This window comes from Bicyclus anynana, chromosome 10, assembly GCF_947172395.1.
Source record: "Bicyclus anynana chromosome 10, ilBicAnyn1.1, whole genome shotgun sequence".
In the NCBI taxonomy this organism is placed as follows: Eukaryota; Metazoa; Arthropoda; class Insecta; order Lepidoptera; family Nymphalidae; genus Bicyclus; species Bicyclus anynana.
The window spans coordinates 9373885-9387249 of record NC_069092.1 but is presented as its reverse complement, the minus strand read 5'-3'; the positions used below and the strand labels follow the sequence as shown (position 1 = coordinate 9387249).

At 37.6% G+C, this 13365-nt stretch overlaps 1 protein-coding gene across 1 annotated transcript in view; it reads right to left on the bottom strand.

The window, feature by feature from the left end:
* LOC112042983 (lachesin-like) overlaps window positions 1-151 on the bottom strand; it is a 100647-nt gene extending 100496 nt beyond the window's left edge. Inside the window, exon 1 of the mRNA XM_024078217.2 lies at window positions 1-151. The gene's annotated coding sequence lies outside the window, so the exon portion shown is untranslated.
* Between the last annotated feature and the right edge of the window lie 13214 nt (window positions 152-13365).

Genomic DNA, 13365 nt, shown 5'->3' with positions numbered 1-13365 from the left:
CTTCGCCTGAACTGCACCACGATCGCGATCCGCGAGGCGCGAGAGAGACAGCGGTTCCCAACTTTTCCGCCAGCGCTTGGAGAGCAGCGCGACCCGCGGGTACCGGCGATTCATTACCAACGAGCGTGGAGGCTGCACGCCGCGCGCCCCGCGCCCCGCACTTCCCCGCATGCGCCGCACTTCGCCCCTGTTGCATCTGACGTCGCCGTCAAAACGTAAACGCTATGAATACGGTTAATCGGCGGAATCTGGCGACAATCGGGCATCGCGAGATTTCGCAGCCTTGAATATTATGGAGCGCCACTTGAGTTTGAATTTGATTAATTTTCTGGGTGAACGCCTTCCTTTTCGCGCCGCTTACCGGAATACTATTGGATGTAATTGCTGATTCAAAACTTTATTTACTTGATTGATATATGAATTGGAAAATTGTTGTTTTATATAAAATAAAAAATACACTTAATAACAAATGATAGCCAATTTATTTTAAATTAGCGTATTGGAGGTTATACAATAGAGACGAATTTCTTAGTATTCTATTAATTGACCGTACCTGTGCCGGGTCCATTGTGTAGCAGACAGAAAAACTCTAAGCAGAACTGAAATTGCAACCAGAGTGTAGGGTTAAGGAAATGTAGGTTGTTGACAGAGGTTATGATAGATGGACCATTTTCGGCTCACTGCTGAGTCTACTCTCAGAATGAGAGGGGTTAGGCCAATAGTCCAGCACGCTGTCCCAAAGCGGATTGGCAATTTTCTTAACTCTTTTTTTTCCTGGTACGCAGGTTTCCTCACGATGTTTTCCCTTCACTGTTTGAGATACGTGATATTTAATTCCTTGAAATGCACACAACTGAAAAGTTGAATGTGCATGCCACGAACCGGATTCGAACCTACGCCCTCCGAAATCGGAGGCAGATGGGCTATTACGGCTGTTATTCTTTACAAGTTAGCCCTTGACTACAATCTCATCTGATCGTAAGTGATGATGCAATCTAAGATGGAAGCGGGCTCACTTATTAGGAGGAGGATGAAGATCCACACTCCTTTCGGTTTCTACACGGCATCGTGCCGGATAGCTAAATTGCTTAGCGGTACGTCTTTGCCGGTAGGGTGGTAACTAGCCACGGCCGAAGACTCCCACCAGCCAGACCTGTACCAATTAAGAAAACCTCAATCGACCCAGACGGGGATCGAACCCAGAACCTTCGTCTTGTAAATCCACCGCGCATACCACTGCGCCACGGAGGCCGTCAAAACACTGAACACAGCAATGTCGCTTGAAATAAGCTTGATTGTTGTAATTTGTAATTTGTTGTTGTTGTAATTTCCCACAAAAGCTCTTTCAAAATGAACTTTTACAACTGCCTGTTTTCCTTCATAAATCACCATCCACAAACTACGCGTAACTGACGTGTATGTAACAAAATCCATTTAAGACTCTGAATTATTTGCAATCAAAATTGCTACATCAAGTCAATCAATCGCAAAATTAATGCTTAATTACTGTATTTGAATGTCTGTTAATATGTCTAAACAAAGCAAGCGTTATAATTGGATATCCCATCCCTACCATCTTAATTGGCAGCCTCGGATACCTACATTCGGCCCGACACCGAATCAGATTATTAGCTACACATAGTACAACATTCTGAATTACGTAACTAAATCTGATAATAATCAGGTCTGACAATCGATTAACTTTCAGGCTTTCGTATTAGGTATCTGGTAGGATACATACGGCTGGTCGCGTTTGAATTGATTTACTTAGATACTCTAGATCTACACATACATATATTAAAATAGTCGCGAACTATGTTTTGTTTCATATTGCACTAGCGGACGCCCACAACTTCGTCCGAGTGGAACTCAGTTTTTCACAAATCCCGCGGGAACCATGATATTTTCCGGGGTGAAAAGTAGCCTGTATATTAATCCAGAGTAAAATCTTTTTCCATTTAAAATGTCAGCCAAATCGTTTCAGTAGCTGCAGCGTAATTTCGCCTTTATAATATTAGTGTGATTGGACTTTTTGAATTACTGAATCAAAAAAAAAACTGTTTATAGAATTTTTGTCTATTTGTCTGTTCATATTTTGATTAGTGTTCGCTAAACTCAGGAACGGCTAAACCGATTAGATTGCAGTTTTTACTGATGTATTTTGGCAACTTTCAGGAATCACGTAGTGTTTGTATTATTAAAATCGGTTCATAAGCAAAATAGTTATATTGAAAAAATAAGCGCTGACGCGCTTTGTGTTTTGGCAATTTATGTGATCAAGGATCTGAAATTTCGAACGCTAATTTTGAATTAGCGAGAAGTTGTAGAGATGACCAGTAGGGTCAAATATTTTATTAATTTCTTGACTTTAATTTATCTGTAGATAATAAAAAAAATCTATTCATTTTTAAATATAAAGGCTCGTACTTAAAAAAATATAAGCGCAAATACGTTTAATCGCCATGAACCTTCATCAGAGCAGTACAAGCTAATACTTAATCCTTTGGAACATGTAAGACCTTATTTATAGCTGGGCTAATAGCTTCTAACCCAAGACCGAGCTTTACCGAAAATTGAACAGAAAACCATTACGCCAGAAAGATACAAAATACGGGAGGAAAATAAATTTATAAAATATTTTCTGCTGCTTAATATAGTCCCTCGGGCATTTAAGTTTTATAAAGTGTTTTTTGTCATTCATACAATTCCTTTTTTTATGATAAATTATAAAATACATAATTATCGTACAGGCGTACCACTAATAATAATATTAATAGAACAAATAACGTAATCCAAATCCATACCTTGACTTAGTTGTTTGTTAATACAAATTATTTTGTATATTATTAGATACTTAAATCTATTACCTACCTACTGTACTCTAAGAGAAGTTTCTTGTCAGCGACTAAAATGTTCTTTTTTATGCAATATAGGCTCGCGCTCGACAACAATTAATGATGGAATGCATTAATTCGGTCTAAGTTAGAGCGCGCTTACCTAGATGCCTATTCACTCTTGCTTTGAAGGTGTTCAAATTATAAGTGTCAGGAAAGACTGACGCCGGAAGGGCATTCCAAATCTTTGCTGTACGAACTAGAAATGTTGATGAAAATCGTTTTGTTCGAGTTGCCTGGACATCCACAAAGTATGGATGGCACCGTTCACGACGTCTTACTTTTCTGTGGTAGAAAGGAGAAGGAGGAACTAGATGGTGAAGTTCCTGAGTACACTCACCAAAGTCATCATTCTCAACCCATATTCGCCTCACTGCTGAGCTCGAGTCTCCTCTCAGAATGAGAGGGATTAGGCCAATATTCCACCACGCTGGCCCAATACGGTTTGGCAGACGTCACACACGCAGAGAATTAAGAAAATTCTCTGGTATGCCGGTTTCCTCACGATGTTTTCCTTCACCATTTTTTGAGACTCTCACCAAAGTATATCCGGAAAAAACCGACAGATAAGCTACATTGCGACGATCTTGCAAAGTCTGCAATTTCGGAGAACGGGTCATTACTAATGATTCTTCTTGCACGGCGATCTATCGAGTCTAATGCATCAAGCTGATATTTCGCAGAACCATCCCAGAGGTGACTACAGTCTAGTTAGCTAGTTAGACATTTGAATATAATTATTTTTTAGCAATTCGTTATTTCTTAAATAGAGAAAATTGCAAGTACCTAAACTAATACCCTATTACAAAACTGAAGGAGTTTCTTTAAGAGCAACAACCTTGCATCATTAACAAAGTCGTAGGAGTTTATAATAGAAAATTGTTAAAGAATATTGTAAAGCTCGATGTTCGATGAAATATTATGAGCATAATTGATAGAATTTGAAGAAACATACTTTGTTAGAATAAATATAGATATAATGAAGTCTTACGGAGTCGCAGTGCATGGAATAAAGTCACCGCGGCTTATTGCCTCTGATGACAGAAGGGCTGACTCATATTTTACGCAAAGGCTGGTGGCAATGCAGCCAATATGCTTGCCACCATTCCACGTGGGCATATTTTGTACTAGCGGACGGCTGCGACTTCTTCCGCGTGGAATTAAATCTTTCACATATCCCACGGAAATCATGGATTTTTCCGGCATAAAAGGTAGCCTATGTTAACCTAGAGTAAAATTAATTTCCATTCCAAATTTCAGCCAAATCTCTTAAATATCCACAGCTCAAAGAAAGACAAACATGGAATATGTTTGTCTTACACACAAACTTTCTCATTTATAATATTAGTGTGATAGCTATTAGGATAAGTAAGCTTAAGGTTCCTATGTTATTCCTTTCTCAATACAATAAAATATCAGTTAGGCGCAACTTCTGAATGTCCTCAACACACGTACACACAACGTTTCAATGCAAAGTTATCGACAATAGTCACAATGGTATACAGGTTGATGACCACTGTGTAAACGCTATATGGGATCGTTTCTGTTAACGGTCGCGTATAACAGCAGTATTGTGGTTCTACAACACTCAGATAATGGTCAGAGGATTTAGATGCAGTTGTTGTTAAGTAGCCAGTTGCTACAACCTTGTCAACTGGGTTGTGACTTGAGAAGATGAATGAATAGAACTGTCAAGTATTAAGAAATAAACACTTTTGGCACTTTTGTTACAAGTTCCTCAATTGCAGGTATATTAACATTCATTATTTGTGTTATTGAGGAGGGGAGGTATCAATTTTGGTATGAATAAGAGGGTATATCATGACTTAAGCTCAGTCGTTTGTTAGGCAGCGTAGACACCGTCACGCTGCCATGTGTTGTAATTATTGTTTATCATAAATTGTTTAGTGTGGGCACGGAGAACATGTCAGGCAGGGTAGATGTGTGGTTTTGCATTCTAAAAGGATCCTTTAAACCTGCTCCCAAGGTCACAAATCCTGGATTTCCAAACAAGTTCCTCTCGTCGTCATCAACCCATATTCGGCTCACTGCTGAGCTCCAGTCTCCTCTCAGAATGAGAGGGGTTAGGCCAATAGTCCACCACGCTGGCCCAATGCGGATTGGCAGACTTCACACACGCAGAGAATGAAGATAATTCTCTGGTATGCAGGTTTCCTCACGATGTTTTCCTTCACCGATTGAGACACGTGATATTTAATTTCTTAAAATGCACACAACTGAAAAGTTGGAGGTGCATGCCCGGGACCGGATTCGAACCCACACCCTCCGGAATCGGAGGCAGAGGTCATATCCACTAGGCTATCACTGCTCCTTAGTTCCTCTACCACAACATAATGGTCCAAAAAGTTTGTGTTTTAGGGGGTAATCTCTGTATCTACTGAACTTATTTTAAAAAATCTGTTGTCCATAGAAATCCACATTTTTACTAGGCTATACTTAGATACTATATCGCCGTAATCCCACGGGAACGAAGAGTGAGAGGTTGAAAACGCGGCGTATCTGCTAGTCGTTTATATTGATAACCGTGCTTCGGAGAGCACCTCGAAAACCGTCGGTCCTGCGCCTGATCTCTCACAGGTTGTGTTGGTCAGCCGTCCCATTGGACTATGAGAGTGAGGGAATAGAGAGTGCACATGTGCTTGCGCACACACTTGTGCACTATAATATCCTGCATATATGTTTAATCTCGACATGAGATTGGCCGCCGTGGTTAAATGTCAGAAGCATATTATTATTATGTTCTTAACTAGCGGATGAACTACCTCACTGCCAAATTCAACTTTGTACGTCAAGTGTGTTGTATTCGAGATTAATACATTGATTGTCTTGATGTTAATAGTATGGATGTTACATGAAGCCCTGATTTCGTGATGAGTGACCTTTCGCTTTCATATATTTCGATAAATAAGTACAATATAAGGAAAATGTTTGCGGATATTCGAATCTTAATGAGAAGCTCCCACAAACTGACTTTGTGGAAAATAAATAATCTGATAAATAAATGCCCTTCAGCATTTGAGGCGCTTTGAGAGATTTCGAAGATAAAGAAAAATGTGGACAGAAGGGGCGCGTTCAAGAATACCGCCAGAACCTTCAAAAAGAATGCCTTTGAAATGTTTGTATTATTATGAATATTATTTAATCCTATTAAAAGATGAAAGGGCGTAGAGAAAGTACACATAAATTGCGAAATGCCTTTAATAACATTATTACTGTTTTCTCATATAAAATGGATATCAGTAATAATCATCAATACATATAAACAAAATTTAAGTGTCTGTCTGTTATTTTAAAATAACTGTATATTATCAAGTGCTTAAAGTTATTTACACGTAACTAAAACACAATCAATATTTTAAATATGTCTATCTGTCTCTTTGTCCGGGCTAAACTTTGGAACTACTAGACCGATTTTAATGAGGCTTGCACTTATAGATAGAGAAGGCTATTGAGCAACATATAAGCTATTTTTATTCCGAAAAAGTCCATGTTTCCCGCGGGATTTGAGTAAAACTAAATTGCAATAGATGAAGTTGCGAGCGTTCGCATGCGTTTTCATATTTATGATTTAGGTATATCACGAGCTTGTATTTAAAAATAATACTATATTATGAAGGTGTGAGTTAATTAAATGCGGTGAAAGGTACAATCTGTTGAAATGAGAGCAAAACCTGTAAACCGCGTCACATTATTCATTAAGCCACATTTGAATGGTTCATTTGTTTTCGTTTTGGCTCCCGAATTAGATTAACCTTAACGCGACAAGTTAGTCCGGCGATTAAACAGGTAACCCTTCAGCCAAATTAGGTCGCTCCGAAACCTTCGTCAAAGTCAAGTTAAAAGTCAATCGAATAACAACTTTGGAAACCTTGGTCTCTTTTCAAGTTTAAGGTTCGAGTTCACCGACATTCGTTTAAACATAATCAACCGTTTAAATAAGTTAAACGCCGTTAAGTCCAAATTTCCTGTTCACCACAGCTCATATGCCGGTTAAGGACGTAAATCGGGCGTTTATCTTAACCGAGCGTGGATACCTCGGTTAAGACGTCTTTGACAGACATAAGTGCAGGTTATGTTTTTGTAACGCTCGCAAGTTTCGCGAAGATTACTTTATCAACTACCAAAATGCAAAGGACCCCTAAAATTATAGAAGAGTTTATTTTTCATTTCAGAAATAATTCATTTTCTCTCAAAAATAAATCACTTCTTAGCTTTGAGGTTTTATGCCACTGGATGTAGGCAGCTTCGTTTTCGAAACAAAAAAATATAACAAAATGACAATCATTTATCAATTTGACATGGTACATAATAAATCGGTGTAGCCAATACGTATTTTTATAAATCCCTACAAATCGAAGCAGAAACTCCCCAAATTGGGGAAAGAACATACCGCAATTTCCCATAAAATCCCCGCCATTTGGGGAATTCCTCGCAAGTTGGCAATGCTGTTATAGATAATAAATAAATTGTTCATAAATCGTTCACTCGTAGTTCTCCATCGCTCGGTTTACAAACCAGAGTCAAAAATCGTCTGGTGAACAGGAAAAAAACGCTCCTTGTTCAAACTATGTTTAATATTTGACGGGCCGGTTCTGCAAACGCCGTTTATATGAAAGTCGGTGAACTCGGGTCTAAAAGTATCATTAAATCGGATTGTGCAACATCCTGAACGTATAAAGTTTTAAGGACGTCTTATTAAATTCCAATAATCTTATAAATAATAATAATCTTAGGAAATTTAAGGACAATCCATACAAAAAATGCGATTCTAAGTCGTAGATACAGCCAATTAAAATTATTATAATGATTAGAATATTAAAAAATTATTATATTACTGCAAAGTGACCAAAAGTATATTTAATTGTTAAGTAACGGTGCAGTGTAATAGGGATGATGACAGTTTTTTAATTTTAATTGTAGATAAATTAAGAGTATGCTAATAGTAAAGCAATTTTGTAAAAGTAACAGAATATCTGCGATCATTACTTTCGGAGCTACAGGGATTTAAAGATTCAGAATTGCGGCACTGCCATGGATCCCTGAAAAAAGCCACATACAAAATGGTACAAATTAATGACGTCATAGGTACATAAAGATCGTTAGATTTGTATGGGCAGTCAAACAAAATTACTAATATCTTTGTTATTTATGCGTTTATGTTTATAGTTTACATATTGAAAAATGTCACATTTAATGTAAGGATACGAAAAACTGTATGAATTTTCATCTAATTATGATACACGATTTATAATAGGTTTTGAAATTTTATCTTATTTATTTTGCAAATATCCAGTCAATCTTTGCTTTTTATGTATAAATTAGTTAACATTGACCTTATTTACCCGAATATATCATAAAAATCAATATATTCAAACCTAGTCATCGTCCCTATATATAATTTTGTATTGGCTATAATTTGGTAAAACGTTAGCTACGGAGAAGTTCGGTTTCTCGTGCATTGGATACCACCTAAGCGAATTGAGCTGTATTACGTACATACCTATTTAGTTTGTTGCAAATCAATAATTTCCTGTTTCAGAGAAAACCGTTATCATCAAAGCAGGCATTAAGTAAACTATGACCCACGTTTTGATGCCATTGATACGCCTGCAGGCTAATTCAAAACTTCGACGTACGTTAGATGACATACGACATTGAGATTCTATGTAATAAATGCATCTGGTGCCTACTGACAACCCTTCGTGGATATCATACAGTAGATAGATGACATTACTCAGTTGTTTTGATGTTTAATTTAATAGGTTGTCAATAAAGACCAAATTAGTGAATAGGTCAGCTTGTTCCTGATAGTGGAGTGCAATTAGATATTTTATACCTCGAAACCCAAATATTTTGTTCATCAACATCATCATCATATCAGCTAATGGACGTCCACTGCAGGACATAGGCCTTTTGTAGGGACTTCCAAACATCACGATACTGAGCCACCTGCATCCTACGAATCCCTACGACTCGCTAGTCCACGCACTAGAAAGTGCAGAGTTGACCAACACTGCGCTTTCTAGTGCGAGGTCGCCATTCCAGCACTATGGGACCCTAACATCCATCAGCTCTTCGAACTATGTGTCCCGCCCATTGCCACTTCAGCTTCACTTCGCAACTCGTTGAGCTATATAAGTGGCTTATTCTTCTGCGGATCAACAAACAAAACAACAAAATATCTTCTCAGTGAGGCAAAGAAGAGATATTTTATTCACAATGCCTAAATTAAGTTTACTAAGAACACCATGTCAAAACCATATATACGAGTGTCTAACAGTCATTATTGTCTATTATTAAAAACGTGGCGAGCGATCTCGTAAGAGCAGTGATAGCCCACTGGATATGAACTCTGCCTCCGATTCCGGAGGGTGTGGGTTCGAATCCGGTCCGGGGCATGAACCTCCAACTTTTAAGTTGTGTACATTTTAAGAAATTAAATGTCACGTGTCTCAATCGGTGAAGGAAAACATCGTGAGGAAACCTGCACACCAGAGAATTATCTTCATTCTCTGCGTGTGTAAAGTCTGCCTATCCGCATTGGGCCAGCGTGGTGGACTATTGGCCTAACGTCTCTCATTCTGAGAGGAGACTCGAGCTCAGCAGTGAGCCGAATATGGGTTGATAACGACGAGCGATCTCGAGGAAGGAACGTCGAACTTTATATTACCTACAGTTAATAATAGGTACTTAATAATATTTATTATCATAGCGGAATAACATAATAACCTTTTTGGTGAACTGCGCGTAAAATTAAACTACATTGAAAGGGTCCAGTGTAGACTGTAGGGCAGGTCGGTGAAATCAAACGTAAATAAGCAAATAGATCCCAAATACATTTATAGTATTGGGTAAACCGTTCTGAATGTTAATTACTTTCGGCTAAGTGAATTTGTAAATTATTGTTATTTGTGATTTAAGTTTATATAACAACCGTTATATAAAGATATTCTATTATTTTAAGAGAACTAAACGGTTAGTTCAAAATCCTTAATTTATACTGTAAAGTATCTCTTGATAGGTATATTTTGTAGGCAATAAAGTGAAATATATTGAAAAACTGCTTTTGGGTGTATAAAAACGACCTCCGTGGCGCAGTGGTGTGGGCGGTGGAAAACGGATTTACAAAACGGAGGTCCTGGGTTCGATCCCCAGCTGGGCAGATTGAGATTTTCTTAATTGGTCCAGGTCTGGCTGGTGGGAGGCTTCGGCCGTGGCTAGTTACCACCCTACCGGCAAAGACGTACCGCCAAGCGATTTAGCATTCCGGTATGATGTCGCGTAGAAACCGAATGGAGTGTGGATTTTCATCCTCCTCCACTAGTTAGCCCGTTTCCATCTTAGACTGCATCATCACTTACCATCAGGTGAGATTGTAGTCAAGGGCTGACTTGTAAAGAATAATAAAAAAAGTTCTTTTCCTAATCGTACGTTACTAAATAATGTTACGTTAACTGTTTTTATAAAACTGACTTTAATTTCATAACTATGAATATCATTAAACAGCCTAAGTCCAGAAAATACGACTAGGCCACAGTTTATATATTTTTTTTTTATTTAGTGACAATAAGTAAAATGTAGATGATTATACTTACACCACTGAAGGTTTATACGCGGCATCATACGGTGATGCTAAATCATTTGCCGGTATGTCTATGCTGGAAATGTGAAATAAAAACAAATTATGAAGAGATCAGCATACAAAAGGCGGCCTTATCGCTAAGTAGCGATTTCTTCCAGGCAACCTTCGGTTTAGGAAAACCTAAGGACATCAGCAGGTGGCGTAAAACAAAAATAACCATAGTATTAGTAATCAAATCGATTTCAACATTCTTATGGTAATATTACTTTAATCCTTCCGCATTACATGTCTATACCAAGTAAACCTTTTACTATTCAACTTTTCTACCGATCGATAAACTATGATTGCAAACAAAAATTTAATATAAACGCAAACACATAATTTCAAGAGGCCGCGACTCGCGGGCTGCCATCGTTTGAACGGTGATAGGAATAAAGGATACGGCAAAGGGACCAATAAAATATGTAGATGTGACTGCGACCGTATTTTTCTCGCTGTAATCTGCATTATTCAGGCTTTGTCACGAACTTCGACAGTTTAACAGCGTTTATCTCTCGCCTTGCAAATTGAGCTACGACTTTAAGACAAACGGGAGTCACTTTCATTACCATAATGGGGCTGCCCGATTCTTTGTTGGTGAACCGACGATAGATTGGAGCGGACGTATATATACTACTCTTACATATATTTTTGTCTTTAGTTGGCATCTACTTTTTTGTCCGCTCTACTACCGTCAGATCTATAGGTGTTCTTATATTCTCTGTTATTACGAGTTTTCAACCCATATTCGGCTCACTGCTGAACTCAAGTCTCCTCTCAGAATAAGAGGGGTTAGGCCAATAGTCCACCACACTGGCCCAATGCGGATTGGCAATTTTTTTAATTCTTTTTTTTCTGGTATGCAGGTTTCCTCATGATGTTTTCCTTCATCGTTTGAGACACGTGATATTTTAGTTTCTTAAAATGCACACAACTGAAAAGTTGGAGGTGCATGCCCCGGATCGGATTCGAACCCACACCCTCCGGAATCGGAGGTAGAGGTCATATCCACAGGGCTATCACGGATTATACTAAGTTATTACGAGTACACTTACATATATTTTTGTCTTTAGTTGGCATCTCTTTTTTGTCCGCTCTACTTCCGTCAGATCTATAGGTATTCTTATTAGGTAGGTTATGTTAGGCCAATAGTCTACTACGCTGGCCCAATGCGGATTGGCCGACAACACACGCGCAGAGAATTAAGAAAATTCTCTGGTATGTAGGTTTCCTCATGATGTTATCCTTCACCGTTAGAGACAAGTGATATTTTAGTTTCTTAAAATGCACACAACTGAAAAGTTGGAGGTGCATGCCCCGGATCGGATTCGAACCCACACCCTCCGGAATCGGAGACAGAGGTCATATCCACAGGGCTATCACGGATTATACTAAGTTATTACGAGTAGATTACGATATTTTAGAGATTCGTCGTTTATTTGTAGGAAGTTTTTAATTTTAGTAGACTACCGTCCAATTTTGTTAACAAATTCAGGTGGAATAATTTGATCATAGTAAGAACTAACATTTTTATGCATAAATCAAAATTCTTATTAAACGATGACAAAATGTGTCGCAGACTTCTTCTTTTGGATCAAACGTTTTTCATTACCCTAAACGTATTACGTACCCATTACATTACGTGGCCTCATACTTAGCTCAAGTACTCATCAACATGCAAACTTTTCTCCCTTAGATTCATCTTATGCGTTCAAGTTAATCCCGAAATATCCCTTAGCCCACCTACTACTATAATAAACGTTTAGCCGGTAGAAAGTGCGGACATTTGACTCTAACAAAAATTTGCTCTTAAAAGCTTAATATCTTACAAACGGATCCCTAAATCGAAAAATATTGGCAGAAGACCCCTTATATCTTTCAAAAAGACCTATCCAACGATACCCCACACTATGATATAAATATATCCAACATTTATATTTTGCCTACCATAAAAAAATGTTTTTTCACATTCACATTCACATTTTAATACATATACTCATAGTATTTGCGTTAAGCCGACAGATGGATGGATCGACGGACAGACAGACATGGCGAAACTATAATGATTTTGTAACTAACATTATTCCAAACTTTTACTTAGGTATCATCATCAGACTAATTTTATATTCCTGCGCTAAGTAAAGTTTTTCTCTTTCGTAAACGAATGGAATATATTTTTTCTACACACAACGGTGTTCCAATTACAAAATTTATCGTCTGGTTACCCCATTTTATTACCAAAGTTTAATTGGCCTTTTTTGGTAGATAACTCGGAAAGCAAAAACATTCGAATAACATAAAGTACCTAACCTTAATTCGGCTATTTATGTACCGCACCTCTGAGCGACCCTTTAACGAGCTACATAATTGTTCATTATTTTATCACATTTTTCGTGCTTAGATAATAAGTAGTCAACTTATTTTGCGTGAGAATTAAACCTTTATAAAATGAGGTTTGTAGTAATAAAGTTCGAGTAAGTTTATCACCAAACTGTAGAAAAAAAAGTCATCAAATTCAAACCATTCTAATTAAAGTAATTATGGTGATAATGATGATGATTATTGTAAAATGATAATACAAAAATATTGCTGTCGTATGCCTACTTCTTGAATATAAATTGAAAGTAATGAGTAGATGAAATTGCTATTACCATAAATTATTCGTTTTTACTTGAAATAACAAATCAATGTACCAGCTACAAATCCCTTCCAAGTAAGTGAGAGTATATTTCTACGTAATAGATATTATACTCTAATACTTAAAGGAAAATTTCAAAAGCTATAATATTTCTTTCATATTTCGGTATGAGAACCCCTGAAAGGAATCAA